The following is a 17,583-nucleotide window of genomic DNA, read 5'->3' on the forward strand; positions in this document are numbered from 1 at the left end:
CAGTGATTTACCTTTCACTTTAGCTGATGTATGAACAACATATAATAGTTTGTATGCCTATATCTTTAAATGCAGCTCCCCCATCTACGTGGGCAACTTCCCTTTGATTGAAGCTGTGTGAGAGGATATTGCTTTGCCAATAATTTGTTATAAAACATCTGAAACACATCCACAACTCTAAACAAGAGTGGTCAGCCTTCATAGAGTCTGGCAGAACTTGTTTTGTTTGAACTTAATCTTTTTTTTTCAGTGCAAAATATTGTCAAAAGGTAGAAAGCATAACATTCAGATAAAATTCTATGTAGCTTGAAACGTGCAAGAGAACTTTTTTAGCAAACATCCAGATGTCCTACCAAGTGTACCTATTACTTTTTTCCACTCTTATCAGAAATTTGGATCTTTAATAACCAAGCTGAGTTCTGTTCTCTTTTACAAGAAGTTTTACTACAAATGCTGCATGTGCTCTGGCACACAGCCACTGCAACACACAGCAGTTCTGTGCCTCATATAGCCACCATCTCCCACAACCTCTCTTCCCTCAACATATCCCTGAAGAATGAACTATGGGAAAAGGTGACTTAAACCACAGGAACTTCTGAAATCATCCTTGGTCCTGGGGGCCTATGGCAATTGAGTCATATGACCCCCTTTCCAGGAAAGCATGAATGCCAAAATGCATGTACCCTACAGCTTGCTAGAAAGATGAAGGGAAGGGGAATTACTGCAATCTCTTTAGAACAAAGAAACCTCATGAGCACACATGTCTAACACAACTACAGCTTCCTGATGAGTGGGATGTATGATTAGGATGTGTCACAGGTATGCTAATTAGAAAACAGTCTTGAATAATGATTTTAATTTGGATTTTTTTTTTTTTTTTTTTTTGCAGTTTATGAGAGAAACTGTTCTTTAAAAAGGGGAGAGCCTGTCGTCTCAGTTCACAGGGAAGGTTTCAAGGGACAGTTCTAAGAATGTTTTAGTTCTTATTACAGCTCGTGTTGTGGTTGTTTTTTTGTTTTTTGGGTTTAGTTTTTTGTTTTTGGTTTGGTTTTTTTTGTTTGTTTGTTTTTTCTGGTTTTGTGTGGTGTTGTGTGTGGTTTTTTTCCACGTATGCTGTTAATCTAAATTTAACTAGAGTCCAAGGGTGGCTGCAGGAGCAGGTCTCTGATCATATACTTCTGTGTCTGGGTCCCTAATATATTAAAAATAATAATAATAGACCCAAACAATACAATGGATCAGACCCTCAGCTGATATAAATTAGTATGGATTCATTAAAGACAAGGGCATATAAGAAATTTTGTATAGGATATTTTTTACTCCATTTAATCCTGAAGTGCTATTTTTACTTTGAATTAAACTTGCTTAGAATGATTTTTAGTGTACTTAAAATCTATACTATAATACCTTTTTTAAGATTTGCTTAATACATATGAAAAATATCTTAATCTAATTTATATTCAATATGATTGGAGACAAATTGTTTGTTTGTCTTTCAGTATCATCTTCTTCTTCATACTATCCTTTTGCTTACAAATTGCACATTACATTGATATTCATATTCAAAATCTGATCAGACATGTTGAGTCCATTAAAATGTGTCCCCCCCCCCCGCCCTGCGAATGGCATTCAGAAACAGATGGGCACATACATAATTTTCATTCTAGGAAATAGCAAAATAATTTAGTGAGTGCAAATTGCATCAAGCAGAAAAAAGAACCGTCTGTGTTCTTCTGAAAAGTACCAATAATCAGCAAAGATATCACAGAAGCTTTCATAAGGGAGTAACTGACCAGGAACAGATTTCAATCAAAGACAGATACCAGGAAGCAAAGCAGCTGTATATTTTCCCAGCCAAACTTTGAAAGCAACTGCCTAAATGCATAGTAAAAAAAGTAGCTTAAAAGTGAAATACAAAAGGGTGTAAGTTTGTGCATCCTGATTTATAACAAAAGAATCAGGTTTTTGATCACAAGCTTTCTAATGAAGATTCATTCTTTTTGTGTGTTTTCCTTCCAGGAAACGTACATACATCTTCACTTCTACCGTAAAAATAATTCAGTTTTCATCCTCAATGAAAATCACTTTTTACTTTCTCCAGTTTTGGGGATGAGTGCCTTTGATATGTCACAGTTTTTCAAAATGTTTGTAAAGAAAGCTATTGCTGAGCAAGCTATTTTTTGTCTTTCTACAATTTCTTCAGAAAAAATGTCTTGGTTGGACATATATGATTCTAGATATATGGCTTCATCTGCTGCTTCTACAGCCTGACAGTTAATTGTTAAGCAAACATCTCATTTTTATTAATTGAAATAATAAAAAAATAATTTTTGCCATGTTCAGGGATAGTTCATATTCCTCACTCTGTAGCAAAGATCATTGGGTCATCAGCCTGAGGTTGGTAAAGAAACTTCTATCACTGGAAATCCAAGATTTGTTTACTTTATGAACGCTTTGCTGAAAAAGCATTGATGTGGATGGGGGACAAAACATACCTGCTGTCTTCTACTCGCCAAGAGAAAAGAAAATTTCTGTCGCTTGCTCTACTTACCAGAATAAGTGTGTTGGAAACTTTAACCATGGCATCTGCCACTTTACTGAAAAAATTTATTTGGGTTGTTCTCTTCTGATTGCCTCAAATCCATTGATGATAGAACTCGGGTCAATTTAGTTCATTCACAAAGTGGTAGATGTGCTGAATGTTTTAGCTTTCAAGCTTTAATGCTATGGTAGACGCAATAATTGAGTTGCATTTGGCAAATTTCTTTCTGATTGAATGACCCATCTCCACTGCTGTTGCGCTTTTAGATGGTCAGCTTGTTTGTTGTCCTGCCTGGTGACCTCCATGTGTATAAAATAAATGAAAATGGTGCTTGTAGAGATAAATTGATTAGGAGCAGAAGAATTCAACCACATATATTGCTCTCTTATTTTGTAGACCTAGACCTTCTTCTCCCAATTATCTCTCAAAGAAAGCTTATATTCCCAACTTTCATTATTAGGATTTCAATTACAAGGAGCTATCTTTGCTTTTGGTAAGTATGAATGTCTCTTCAAGCCATTCTCTAAAAGGCATCAACTTCATAAGCAGGATAATTCACTCAAAGGTAAATTGTAAGGATTCTATAACTGAGTGTGTTATATTCAAGCAGAAATGTTGATGTCATTTGGAAGTCCTTTTTGGAGGATAGAGGCAAACCCATTTTTCCTCATTTTCTTGGATCCTAGATAGCATACTGCACAGTGATTAGAAACAAAACCATCTTTTATTGTGCCTTCCTTTTTAACGATTACTTCCTATATCTTTTCTGAGATGTTTTACACTGTCAAATATTCAGATCAAATGTAATATTTAACAGTAACTATAAATTGACAGGAGGCATGAATACTATTAAGTTCAAGTCCACAGTCTGTTTCAAGCCTAGGCAGCTCATCAGGCCAATCTGGACAAGACATGGTAATGCCTAATTGCATGAAGAACTTGCCCAAATCCATGCAGGGGCATAGGTACACACTGCTTTCTAATCACATGGCAGGAGCAGCATCTGGAGCCATTCTGAAGCCCCCCCCCAAAAGGTAAGAATTCTTCTTCCCTCCCATACTTAACAGCTCCTCCCCGCTTCCTTCCTTCCCTCCCGTGTCTGCTGCTGCCATTGGACCCACTGTCCTGGGGGGTGGGAGGAACTTGAGAGCTGCTCCAGCCAGACTGCTTGGGAGCTGTGCTTACCCAGGGACTGCATTGAGTGAGTTCCCCTTACCTACCTGGTCTCCTATGTGTTCCCTGCCAGCCTGGGAGCAGGATGGGGAGGGAAAACCCTCTCACTCACCACTGCTGGTGTTCTGGTCCCCATGCATCTCAGTTGGAGTAGGGAGAGAAAGCTGCAGCATTGAGGGGAATGGAGTTGGGGGACAGGTTCTGCCTGCAGATTGCTTTGGTCCTGCTCGTGCATGGGTGGGTGGGGGAGCATGTTGATGGTGGGAGGGGCATGAAGGAGCTTGGCTGCTCACAAAGCCGTACCAGGCAGGTGGGGTAGGAGCAGCAGCAGCATCAGGAGGCAGTGTGGATTTGGCTGTAGCCCTGCCAGGCATGCATGGGACAAGTGGGTGGGGCTGGAGCAGCAGCAGGAGCCAGTGCAGGCTCAGCTACAGCCCCACCAGGCAGGCATGGGACAGAGGCCAAGAGAGCCATCAGCGGCACACTTGGCTTTCCCTCCCCCCTCCCCGGGGCTTCCCTTGCTGCTCACTGGTAGCAGCTGTTTTCCTGCCCCTTTTTGTAGTGTTCTGTGAGCCAGGCAGGCAGTGCTGATTTCCCTCCTACCTGCAGAGGGGCTGGGCTCAGCCATATCACAAAGTGGGTGGGGGGAAGCTGGGTGGTGAAAGGGGAAGCCCCCACAAACATGCACACCCAACCACATACACCCCCCACACACCACACTATAACCAGACCCCCCCACACACACACTATACAAGCAAACCCTCCCTCCCAAAAGAAGTACTTCCAGGGCAAGGGGAGAGATTTCTGGTGGCAAAAGTCAGGGGCTAGAGGACAGGACTTCCAGTCCCAAACTGGTGACTAGGGGGCAGGGCACTTATCAAGGGGCAGGACTACCCTTGCAGCCCTCAACAATACATCAAAACTCATTAAGCCAACATAATTGCCCACCTCTGTTTAAGATCCATAGTGCAATGTTCATTAGCAGTTCTATTGCTGATGCTCAATGGTGCTAAACCAAGAAATTTGAGCCAGAGAAAAGCCAGCCTATGGAAGAGTCCTGGAGTCACTGATAAAGAACAATCAGTTTTTGTTGGTGTTTTATACCTATTATTAGTAGAGTTCAAATTTTGCTATTAAAATCTACAGAAATCGTTCTCATTATAAATAGTACAGGGTTTTAGAGTAATGGCCATAAAACACAATTTATTTTCTATCAGTTTCAACAAAACAAGATTTCCTATAGGACTTTTTCATCAAGGAGAAATTGATTTCAGAGATTCATTTTAGTCATTTTGAGTAAATTCAGTTCTTCCACCATCTTCTCTCTTTCTCCTATTCCCAGTCCCCTTGGAGAAATTAAACTTGTCTTCTATCACATATAGTTACTTCCACTTACAAATTTGATTTTCTTTTAGTCCCATTAGAGTCCTTAGGATGCATCCCTAAAAAGAGTCATCATCCAGGCTCAACAACTTTTTATCTCATATTTTCACTCATTTATACAGACTATAACATTTCTTATACAACTTTATAAAACAAGAAATTATTATGGAAGTTAGGGATTTGCACACATATACATAACAACAGGGATGCAAGAGAACATTCTGTGTCACTTCCAAGAATGCTGTCTATTGGAGGAGTGAAAGTACAGTTCTCAACATTTACAAAGTACTGGCACCATCCATTAGCTGGAAGGATGAATCGGGAAAACAAGAACTGCGCACTTAAAAATATGGCTGTTAAATAAGTGCACTTAAAAATATGGTTGCAAACTGAGTTAGTTAAGTGCCTAGTCTTCAACAATGATTCAGGAGACTTTCTGATAAACAAGCCACGTAAAGCATCAGAAGTTCACAACAACAGCAACCTCCATACTTTTTCAGGCCTAACTGTGAATTTGACCATTTCTTCTTGTCAACAAATAATAAATCTACAGTATATATTTATTCATGTGAATGCCTTAGTTCTTAATGATACTAGAGCAGCAACATCAATTTTCCTTTACATTTGTAGACAAGATCTTTTAAAAAAACAAGATTATTCCTTCTCTAAAAATCTGTGTAAAAATGATAAAATGTTTAAAGTTGTTGCTAAGCTTATTAGAAGTATTTATGCACTTCCTTAGCATAATTTTAAGTAATTTTGCACCACAGCATTACTTTAGCTTGTAAACATCTGCAAAATAAAACATATCACATAGATATTTAAAAAAATCAGAGTTCTGATAAAAGCAGTGTCTCAATACGACATCCAAATGTGAAAATTGTGGTATAATTTTTATCTTGTTGGACTGAAAACAGGTCCATCTTTCCATCTTTTTTCCCCTATTTTTGACCACCATCCTACTACTATAACTCCTTCTACAGTTCCTGAGAAACAGTCCCTGTTTCTCCACTGTCAAATGCAAAATGATGGTACTTTCCTATCAGTGCCTACATAGTTCTAATCCTCCCTATTTATTCTTTTCTCTTTACACATTGCTTCTTATCCACCCAATGTCTTCAGTTATATCAGATTTGACGTAGTATTTGTCGTCTTCTCTGTGAAATATCTCCATATGGATTTCCAAGTTCTCTCCATTGTGCATCAAGCAAGCTTTTGATGCGTCTGCAGAGCTACTGCACTCATCTCACGCATATCCTTCCTGAAGACACATGCCTACTCTAACACCTTCAAGTAGCTACTCTAACATGGTTAAAGGGCAATTTAGGATATTCTAAATACCCATTCACACAAAATATATTTTCAATTACACATACAAGAGCTATTGTGTGTATATATATACATTTTGTATGAACAGGAAAGGTCCAACCACTTCCCATGCATCTTCCTTATTTTTTGTTCATCTTTCCCACATTATTTCTGCCTCTGCTTTAATTATTTTTAACCTTTGATTTTACTGCTTCTTCATTTTGCATGATAAGCTGTTTGGATTGGGACTGTGACTTCAGTTGAGATAGTATGAAATAACAATAGAAATAATGTCAAAATACATTAGTCCTATTTTATGAGTGAAACACTGAAAAAAATCAAGGGATTTTAAAATCCAACTAAAGCTTTTCTTTATAACATTTGAAAGAAAAGAGCTTCAAAGTTCAGATCTTAAGGTTGGAGGAAAGATGTCGTCTTCAGCACATAGACAGTAGGGCTGTACAACGCTTCGATCGCTGTTTTGATTCACAGGAGATTTGGACCAATTCAGTGGCTGAATCACCAAATCTGAATCGAATCAGGAGACCCATTAATCTCTTTGAATTGAATTGGAAGCCTCTGATTCAATCTGGAAAGATTTGGAGAGATTTGACGATTCAGCCATAGACACAGCTTTTTATGTTTTTTCTACATATCTCAAGGTACAAGGTATGGCTTATGAACGCTCAGATGGTGGGGTGGATACAGTGCCCCCCCCCACACACACACACACACTCGGTGGTGAACCTGGAAGTGGACCTGAAGTACTTCCAGTTCACTTCCGGGTCCACTGCTGAGCACATGCCTCCCCCCACCCCTCACTGCTCCTGTGGGATGCTCCATCCACCCTACCATCTCAGCATTCACAAGTCATGCCTGGTACCTTGAAGTATATAGAAGAAACATATTAAGCTGTGTCTATGGCTGAATTGCTGATTCTCCAAATCAGAATCAAATCTTCAGATTCAGATTTGACTGAATTGAATCAGGACAGTGATCTGAACCAGCAAATCGAATCACTGCCCCCCGAATCCGGCCGAATCCAAATCAAATACTGCCTGCTTCACACACATCTAATAGACAGCCTTTGTGGTGTTCCAGGAGTGATAAAGGGAAAGCATCTTTCTCTCTCCTGCATACCACACACCAATGTGAAGACCAAGAACAACATAGCCCCAGAATAAGCTGTTTATACAGGGAGAAATGTGACTGCTTGAATTGTCCCTGAAATGTATTTCCTCCTACAGCTCAGTGGAATTCTGCTTGTTAAAGGAATAATTTTCTCTCCAGTGTTTTGTCTTTGTTACTGAGATAAATAAAAGTAACCATAATACTTTTATTTAGCAAACAGAATAAAAAGGAGAGGGAAAAGATTTAGGCAAAATGATCTAGATACATGGGCTATATAGAAGTTCTCTTTACTTTCATCATTTCTTGTAATGATTATTTATAAAGCAATCGTTTTTGCTGTTGGCTAAGCATCAACAGTTTCTCACCTTGCAGACAGCATCTGATTACATAGGGTTTATAATCACATTATCACGTCACAGACTTCATACACACACTTCACAGACTTCCTACACACACGCACATACTGGGTGAAGATAGAATTCACAATGATATGAAATTCAATTTCTGATGGGATTATTTATGTTTCAAGTTAAAAAACAAAACAAAACATAATGTATTTATTGTAAAGTTGCAGCTGCAAAAACATTCATAACTTTAATAACCATAAATATTAAAACTGCAGGAATTCTTTGGGAAAGTATTTTGTTTCCCAATTTAGGGTAGGTACAAGATGACCTTGCATTAATATCCAAAATCTCTAAATTGAATTTTTGAAACTTTTTCTCTGTCACTTTAAAGTCCATTAACTTGTACATACACAACTTCAGTTTAATTCAGTGATATCCAGAAGATGCAGTTCAGACAACAAACAACTTTCAGATGCTGGCAATTTAATGACTTTGATGCAGGACATCCAGGGGTTGTGGCAGCTCTGGCATGAAGCACATGGTAGCATCAGCATGGAATGGTGGCAGGGCCAGCAGCTGAGAAGGTAAGGCCTCAGCATTGGAAATAGGACAAGGGGTCAGAAGGTGAACAGAGCTGTACCAGCTCTTGCTCACCCTTCTGTTGCCAGTCATGTCCACTTGGGCCCAGGGGCCCTGGATTCTGGTGCACAACACTTCCTGTGGCCATGGCCCCCTTAACTTCCAGTACAATGGCCCTGAGGACCAGAATGTTCAACACCTTTGCTCTAAGACACTTGAAGTTTTTTTCAAAATTCAACACCATTCCCTCAAACAGTGAAAAATGCCCATCTCTAATGACTGGCCCGCAGCCACACAATACAGCCCAAACTACATTTTAGTCCTCACTCTTTTCTGGGAAGAAAACTAAGCTTTTAAGTATGCCCTGGAGATCAATCTATTCCAGTTATTACAGACCAAAGGGGTGAGTGAATTTAAAAGCATATTCTTTTGCATTATAGACAAAAGAAAATGGTCATGTGACTTATACTGTAGGTTAATTCAGTACAGGAAAGACAGTTTTCACTGGGAAGTTATTTAGTTATTGTGTATCAAGTACATAAAATTATTGTAGTCCATGGGTTTCAAAAATATGGCCCCTGGGCTAGATCAGGCCCATACAGCCTATCATCTGGCCCCTGCTGCTGCTTGTGGGTTTCCAGCAGACCCATAGGCAGCATGTGGGGTGTGCCAGATAGCACTGCATGTTGCATGTGGCACTTCCTCTGGCTGTTCTGGGACTGCACCATGTTTCACACTGGAACTAGTACGTGTCCTGGAGCTACCAGAGCAGGCATCACACAGTGTTTGGCCCAGGAGTGAGTGCCATGCAGAGCGTGGTCCTGGACTAGCTGATCAAGGAAACACACTACTTATGGCACCAGCTCCAGGACACATTGGATCTGGCATGAAGCAGACACATGCTGCACCAGGAGATGTACATGGTGTGATCCTGGAGTGACCAGTCCAGGATCATACCACATGTGGTACCCACTCCAGGGCTGTGTTCCATGGGGCAACTGCTCTGGCTACTCTGGGACATAGGACACATCTGGAATGCAGGACCAGTCCGTGGGTCTGGTTTGGCCCATGGACCAGCTGCATGACACTCATCTGGCCTATGGTGGAATGAAAATGGATATTTTCTCAAAACAGGAGAAGCAAAAACAATGGGTCAAATTACTTCCTGGTGCATCTCTAGTGACTTAAATAGAATGACCCCAGAGAACATTTTGGCCCAAGATGTTTTTCCTATGTACTATGAGTGACATTCTATTCAATTGCAAATTTTAATAAGCTCAGGTCACTAGTAGAGAATGCCCTGAGAAACCAAGGACCACAGGTAAAGGGAGCATGAAACAAATGGTCATTCCTTAAGGATACAATCCTTAAGCTTCAGAGAAAATCCATTCCCTTATGGAGAAAAAGTAGCACAAGGGTCAAAAAACCCTCTTGGCTAAGCAGGGAAGTTGTAGCCCTCCTATAGAAAAAGTAAGAGGCATACAAACAATGGAAACTTGGGACAGCCTCTAAGGAAGGCTACTTGACAATGGCCCACACTTGTAGAAATCATATTAGGCAAGCTAAGGCAGAAATCAAATTAAAACTAGCTACAAAAATCAAGGACAACAAGAAGTTCTTCTTTACCTACATAGGGAGTAAAAGGAAAATGAATGGGAGTGTGGGGCCGCTGCTCAATGACTCAGGATACCTGGTCACTACCTCTCAGGAAAAAATGGAACTCCTAAATGATTACTTTGCCTTGGTCTTTCACAAGACCAAGGGGAACAACATGCCAGGTAGGGCACAGAAGGAGCAGAGCAGGATTGACATTGTTGCCATCATTGCCATAGAACTCGTCACCTGGATGAGAGAAAAAAGGTGGACATTATATACCTTGACTTCCAGAAAACCTTTGACCTGGTATCCCTCAGGGTACTAATCAGAAAACTGGAAGATATCAGGCTCAATTGCAGGGACCATCAAGTGGGTGTGAAACTGGTTGTGGGGTAGGATGCAGAGAGTCCAAATGAATGGATCGGTGTTGTCCTGGCAAGATGTGGGCAGTCGCATACCCCAGGAGTCAGTACTTGGCCCAGTGCTATTCAATATCTTTATCAATGACCTGGATGAGGGGATGAAAAGGACATTGGCCAAGTTCATGGACGACACCAAAATATAGGGTTGTGCGGAAACACCTGCAGATAGGCTGCAGATACCAACAGGACAGGCTGGCATGTTGGGCAGAATGGAACCAAATGAGGTTCAATGTAGAAAAATGCAAAGTCCTGCATCTGGGAAGGAAGAACCCCCAGCATACCTACAGGCTGGGCAACATTAACCTGATGAGCACTACAAATGAAAGGGATCTGAGGATAATAATAGACCCTAGTATGAATGAGAGCCAGTAGTGCAACGCAGTAGCTGCTGGAGCCAATAAAACTCCGGCATGCATCAATTGATGCCTCTACAGTAAATCCAAAGAAGTGATTCTCCTGCTTTACTCAACGTTGGTGTGGCTGCAGCTGGAGTACTGTGTCCAGTCCTGGGCATCGCACTTCAACAAGGATGTGCTAAAGCTCAAGAGGGTCCAAAGAAGGGCCACCAGTATGATCAGGGACTTGCATGGCAAGCCATACAAGGATAGGCTGGGGGATCTTGGACTTTTCAGCCTAAAGAAAAGAAGACTGAGACAGGACCTGATTGTGGCTTACCGCTACATCAGGGGCTTGGTGAGCAACTGTTCACCAGGGCACCCTGGGGGGAAACTAGAAACAATGGTCACAAACTCCTGGAAGATAGTTTCAGGCTGAACATTAGGAAAAACTTCTTTACAACTAGGGTGTCCAGACTATGGAACAAGCTTCCCACAGAGGTGGTGCAATCATCTACCTTAAAGGTCTTCAAGAGAAGACTAGATGGTCACCTCGCTGGGGTCATCTGACCCCAGATGTCTTTCCTTCTCATGCAGGGGGCTGCACCGGATGATTCTTCAGGGTCCCTTCCAGCCCTATGATTCTATGAACATCGATGCAACTGCACTGAGCTAGACCTGGTGAGTAGGAAGTGGGCAGCTTAAAAAACGTGGAGGTGGCTATACCTTCTTCTGGAAGGAGAATGCTGACTTCACGGAGTTGGTTTTCCTATTAAGAAAGAACTCATAAACCAACTCAATGAATTCCCTATTGAAATTAATGAGCATCTCATGACTCTATCTTAAACTGGCGGAGAGTCAATATGCCACTGTCATCACCGCATGTGTGCCGACTCTTGACATCATCAATGAATACAAGAAGAAATTCTATGCCAACCTTGACCAAGTCCTTTCTGAAATTCTGGAAGGAGACAGACTTATTCTTGGTGATTTCATTGCCAGAGTCAGAAAGGAATCTAACCTCTGGAACAGAACCATTGGCAAGGAAAGAGTAGGAAAGGTCAACTCCAACGACATCCTTCTCTTGACCAAATGCACAGGACTCACCATCACCAACACACTGTTCCACTAGAAAAAACAGGAACAAGGCATTATGGAAACACCCATGATCTAAGCATTGGCATTTGATTGACTATGTCATTGTCCATGATCACAAACATGTCCACATCACCTGAGCTATGCTAGGAACCAATGACTGCTGGACTGATCACCAACTCATCCGCTCAGTTATGTCACTCAAACTGGCTACCAGATGATGGCTGCAGAAGAAGCAATGCCGACAGAAGACAAACATTGAAGGACTCAAGAATCCAAGCAACCGAGACCTCTTCCATCAGTGCCTCAGTGAAAAACCGGTGAATTCCAGTCAACAACAATGGGAAAATATCACCAGCATATAAGGTGCCCTCAAAGCAACCATTAGCAGTGTCTGTGAAGAGACACTTGTATTCTCTACCTGCAAACATCAAGACTGATTTGATGAGAATGGCCAAGAGATCCAAGAATTGATCGACTGCAAGGGCAAAGCCTGTTGTGATTGGCAAAATGGTACCAACTCCAAGCAAAAGAAATAATCTCCAACAAGCCAAGGCAGAAGTCCAAAGAAAGACATGTGGCATGAAGAACAAATAGTGGAAAGACAAAGCAAAGGAAATTTAACATCTCACTGACATCCACTGTATGCCTGGTTTCTTCAGTGCCACCAAAGCCATCTATAGCCTGAGCACTCAGGGATCAACTTCCTTGAGACCTAAGGACAAAAAAGACCTGATCAAGGAAATGGGAGCCATAAATGCCTGTTAGAAGAAGTATTCTGAAGACCATCTCAACCGATACTCTGTTGTTGATGACAGTGTTCTCAACTCCATCCTGCAATACCCAGTTAGGGATGCTCTCAGAATCCCTCCAACCCTTGATGAGGTAAGAAAAGCCATCAAGCAGATGACAAATTACAAGGCATCTAAAGTGGATGGAATCCCCACCAAAATCTTCAAGCAGGGGAGAGAGGAGCTCACATCATAGCTTCATGCCCTCATCTTAAGAATCTGGAATGATGAGAAAATCCCAGGTGATCCCAGGGATGCCATGATTGTGAAAAGCTTCAAGAAACAACACAAGTCAACCATGGAAACTACAGAGAGACTGTTTTGCTGTCCACTACAGGAAAGATCATTGTGAAACCCATCTTGAACAGTCTCCTTCCACTTGCTGAACAGTTCCTCCCAGAATCTCAGTATGGATTTAGAGGATCAAGCAATATAGTGGGGGTGTATACACATACACATTTGATGTGCATTGGCCCGATATAAGATGCATTAAGGGCATGGGTCTACATGTTCACATCCTTAATGCACCTTAAAAATGGTGATTTAAGGCTATTCTAGTGAATAGATAAATCACATCAGCAAACATGATTGAGAAATAAAAATAAAAACAATAAGAATATATTACTGAGGTTTTTAATTAACTTTTTATTTTCCCCTTTTTGTTTTGTTTTTTATTTAATGTTGCTTTCAAAAAAAGATTTCTAAAGAACTGATTATTTTTCTATTCTTTTGCAAAGCATCAACTAAAAAAGAAAATAATAATAATGCTAAGAAATCAAACTTCATGATTCACATCTAATTATTGTAAATTATCTATTGGCTATTTGTAAAATGACTGCTGCCCATAATTGTGATATGAAGCGGTGGATTTTGTTTGGACGCCAAAGCCCATAATACCACCTATGAACTCAAAATTGGGTTTAAGTGGTCTATCATTATGGCCTCTCTGCATGTGACTGCAGTTCTCCCTATTAGCTATCAAACTGCAAATAAATAAATAATAATAATAATGAGACATATAGCTCTCTATTACATCTCATAAAAATGTTATCCAAATTTGATGCAATCCTACAAGATACAGGGTGCTCTGGGCCCAACCCAGGAAGAGCACTTAAGTGTATGCTAAGTCAGTGAGATGGCTGATAATACCATCTCATAAGTGCTTTGCTGTATAAGGGCCAAACTGCTCAGAACTTTGCAGGACCAGGCCCTTAAATTCTAAAATTAATATTAACGAGCTCAAGAGTGGATGTAGATTGAAGTTATTTTTGGGAGAAGGAAGAATTGTTTTGTTTTGAGTCTCCAAGTTTAAAACTCAGTGTCCTTAATAAAGTACCCATATTTGAATGTTGCAAGTACAATCACTGTCAGACCTTGCAAAAGATATTAAACAAACAGCAAATCATTCTTCAGCCATACACATACAAAGAGAACAAGCTACACAGTGAGAAAGGAACAGAGATTAAAGATAAGATAGGCATGGCTCACAAATTAAATTAATCCTGTGCTTCAGTCAATCCTGACTATAGTCATGATGGCTAATAGGCAAGAGGTTATTGAAATGGAGATTACCACATCTGAAATAACTTATCTTAATGGGCACAAATCAGGAGTCTGGATTTATCCTCACTTCAAAAGAACTGACTCAAATCACAGGTATGGTAGATTTTAACAAATCTATCAAGTTAGGGTTTGTACCATAAGACTGGAAAAAAACAAACATGTTATTTATATTTATATTTATATTTAACAAGCAGAAAAGTAGTCCTGTTAACTACAGGTCTGTTAGTCTAATTTCAACAGTATATGAAGCCTCAGAAAAAATTCTGAAGGTACAAAAAACCAAAGACAAAGGAGAAAAGTAAAAAAAAAAATTGAATACAATATAACATGGGTTTACCAAAGTATGTTGTCTCAGACTAAATGTATATCTTTGTATGATAATACAGTCCAATTACATTAGTAGATCTACTACAAATACTACTCAGCTTCTAGTAGTAGTAGTAACTTTCTATTATTATTTAACCTGGAGAAGCTGGGATTAGTGCAGAAATGGTAAATGGTTAAAGAACTGGTTAAGGGGACGCAAGAAAGGATAATTTCATAGTTTCATAGTTTGTAGGGTCGGAAGGGACCTGAGCAGATCATCTAGTCTGACCCCCTGCCATGGCAGGAAAGAATACTGGGGTCAAATGACCCCAGCAAGATGTTCATCTAACCTCCTCTTAAACACCCCCAGGGTAGGAGCCTGCACCACTTCTCTTGGAAGCTGGTTCCAGACCCTAGCCGCCCTGACTGTGAAGTAGTGCCTCCTGATATCTAAAGTGAATGGCTAGAGGGAGCTCTTCAAGGATTCAGCACAAAAAATGTTTATTAAGGACCTTGGCTGAAAAAGGAACATATTAATGAGATTTACTGCTGAATCAAAGTTGGGAGCCACTGTCGATATAAAATATTTTACAGGAAGAAATGGATGACCTTGAGGACAAGACTAAGGGAAATTAATAAAATTCCATCGTGTATATGGCAAAGTCTCTTGCACATGGACTAACAGAATGTCTATGATAAAATAAGAATATACCTGTTGGAAATGACTGAAATGGAGAAAGATCTGGGTGTACTAATTGACCCAGGATGACTATGAGCTACTAATGGGCCATGAAAAATGAAAATGCTGGGAATTGTCAGGGAAACTGTTTGCATTAGATATAGGGAAAGATTAATGTTGCTATACAAAACAATGAAGAAGCCTCAGTTAGAGTACTGTGTACAGTTCTGATTACCCATGTTCAAGTAAATTGATTTCTTTGCAGCAGGTACAAAAAGGGTGAATACGACAGCCACATGAAAAAAAACAGATGTGAAAAAACTAAGTGTGTGGCTTATTTGGCCTAATAAAATGTAAGATGAGTGAGGTCACAATTGCTCACAACATGAGGTTGGTTAATTCCAGGGAGATCAAATAAACATTTACTGTAAAACAATAATAATAATAATAAATAATAAAATGTTAAAAATTAAATGTGTATAAGCTGGTCAGGAACAAATTTAAAATGTTTATTTTAGTTTAAATTTAAAATTAAACTAAAAGTTTAAAATTTAAATGCTGAATTAGACATTTCTTAAAATTAAACAAGTGAGGCTTCAGAACAACCACCCAGAAAAAAAAAATAACAATTGCTTTTAAGACAGAACTTTATCAATTTGTGACAGGGATACATGACATGATTGCCAGCAACAGAAGAATACAAAACTTAATGACATAGATGTCTTATATTTTTAAATACATCCACATAATTTTTTTAAATAAATTTTGGCTCCTGAATTCTACACTTAGTCTTTTGAGCAGAACTGACTCAAATAATTGTGTATTACATTAACTTTGTCATGTATTTAATTTTGTTTTATACATCAGATTATGCCTATGGGAAGAGAGGATAGCATTACTCTCATAATCCGACCATTTCCACCCTACAATGGTAAAAAGAATGCAAGACATAAACATTAAGGCTAGGGACAGACATTCAAAAAGCCTGAGCCTGAACTGATTCAATCTTTGCAGGTTAACTTGGGTAGGTTGAACCAGTTTGTAACCAGATAGACATTCTCTCTGCACTGAGTAAATTCAAGACACATGGCGGAAGTGGCTCAGGTTAGAAGCTGGGGGGCACTACAGCAGCCCTCCCTTCCCTTGTAAAGTGCTGAGCTGAGAAGGGTGGTGTGGCCAGGCCCCGGCAGGACCTCTGATAAGGGAGGTCTGCCTGCACCATCCCAGGCTTTTCCCTGCTGGCTGCTCAGGAGGCAGGAGTGTTGCCAGCCCCAGCTAGCACTCTGAGGCAAGGGAGTGTGTGCAGTGCATGCATCTGTTTATGATACGGAGCTTTTCAATCTCCTTCCCTGCTTCTTTATAGTGCCTGCAGCAAACTGACAGGGAGCAAGCAGGCAGGGGGGTGATAACAGTGTTTATCAACCCATCAGCAAAACAATAGCCTCTCTCTATTAGTTCAAATTCTTCTTAAACAGCTGTCCACCTGACTTATTGATTAGCTCCAAAAAGCCCTAAGCAGTCACTGTTCTGTCTGCCTGTCCAAGTAAAACTGGAGACCTCTTGGCATTAGCTAGCATGCCACATGCCTAGGGTTCATAGGGCTGGGGTCTGTGCTGTGGGAGATGGGAAGAAGAGAGGGAGAAAGGGGGGTTTCCTGTTTAAGCAACAAGCAATGAGGAGGGAGGTTGGGCAGGGGGAAGCCAGGCAGACCCTGCAGTCTCTACCAGAGCTTCAGCTAACCAGGTTAATCAGTTAACCAGGTTCATCTCAAATCAGTACGTTCAACAAGGTTTATCTCAAACTGGTTTTAGCCATTTTCAGATTGGTTTATGTGCACTGAACATCTGTTCTGTTACAGGTTTAAACTAGTTTCTGATCACTTAAACCAGTTTATGTGTGATGTCTGTCCCTAACCTAAAGGATACGATATGAAAATCAGAGTTAAGATATGCTTCTGTGTTATGTCAAAACAATGATTTTACTTTAGCGATGCTTTCATAAAGGACTTCAATCATTATTTTAAGCACATCAGACTATGTTGGATATATTTCTTTTTACTATTAGCACAATTAATTGTCATATAATCAATTTCATGGCGACACACTGTTAATTATATGACAAATTAAAGACACTTAGGTTTGTCTTTATGGAAAGAACTAATTTCTTTAAAACTATTTTTTTTCAGGACTAATTCTTTATTTTCTGGAACCTTCATTTTCTTGAAGCTATACATTTCTGAAGGAGTCTTTTATGATGATACAAGTCTTCATCTAAAATTAATGGCCTACATGTCTAATTTCCTTAAATAGCTTTCAAAAACAGTCAATGTCAGG

General features: G+C 40.0%; 1 long non-coding RNA gene across 1 annotated transcript in view; it reads left to right on the forward strand.

The window, feature by feature from the left end:
- Window positions 1–497: 497 nt before the first annotated feature.
- Window positions 498–17,583, forward strand: part of LOC149870149 (uncharacterized) — a 121,110-nt gene continuing 104,024 nt past the window's right edge. Inside the window, exon 1 of the long non-coding RNA XR_016440695.1 lies at window positions 498–819. This is a non-coding gene — a long non-coding RNA (uncharacterized LOC149870149). The remainder of the gene's footprint in view (window positions 820–17,583) is intronic.

Source organism: Crocodylus siamensis, chromosome 2 (assembly GCF_052110815.1).
Source record: "Crocodylus siamensis isolate JL-2025a chromosome 2, ASM5211081v1, whole genome shotgun sequence".
NCBI lineage: Eukaryota > Metazoa > Chordata > Crocodylia > Crocodylidae > Crocodylus > Crocodylus siamensis.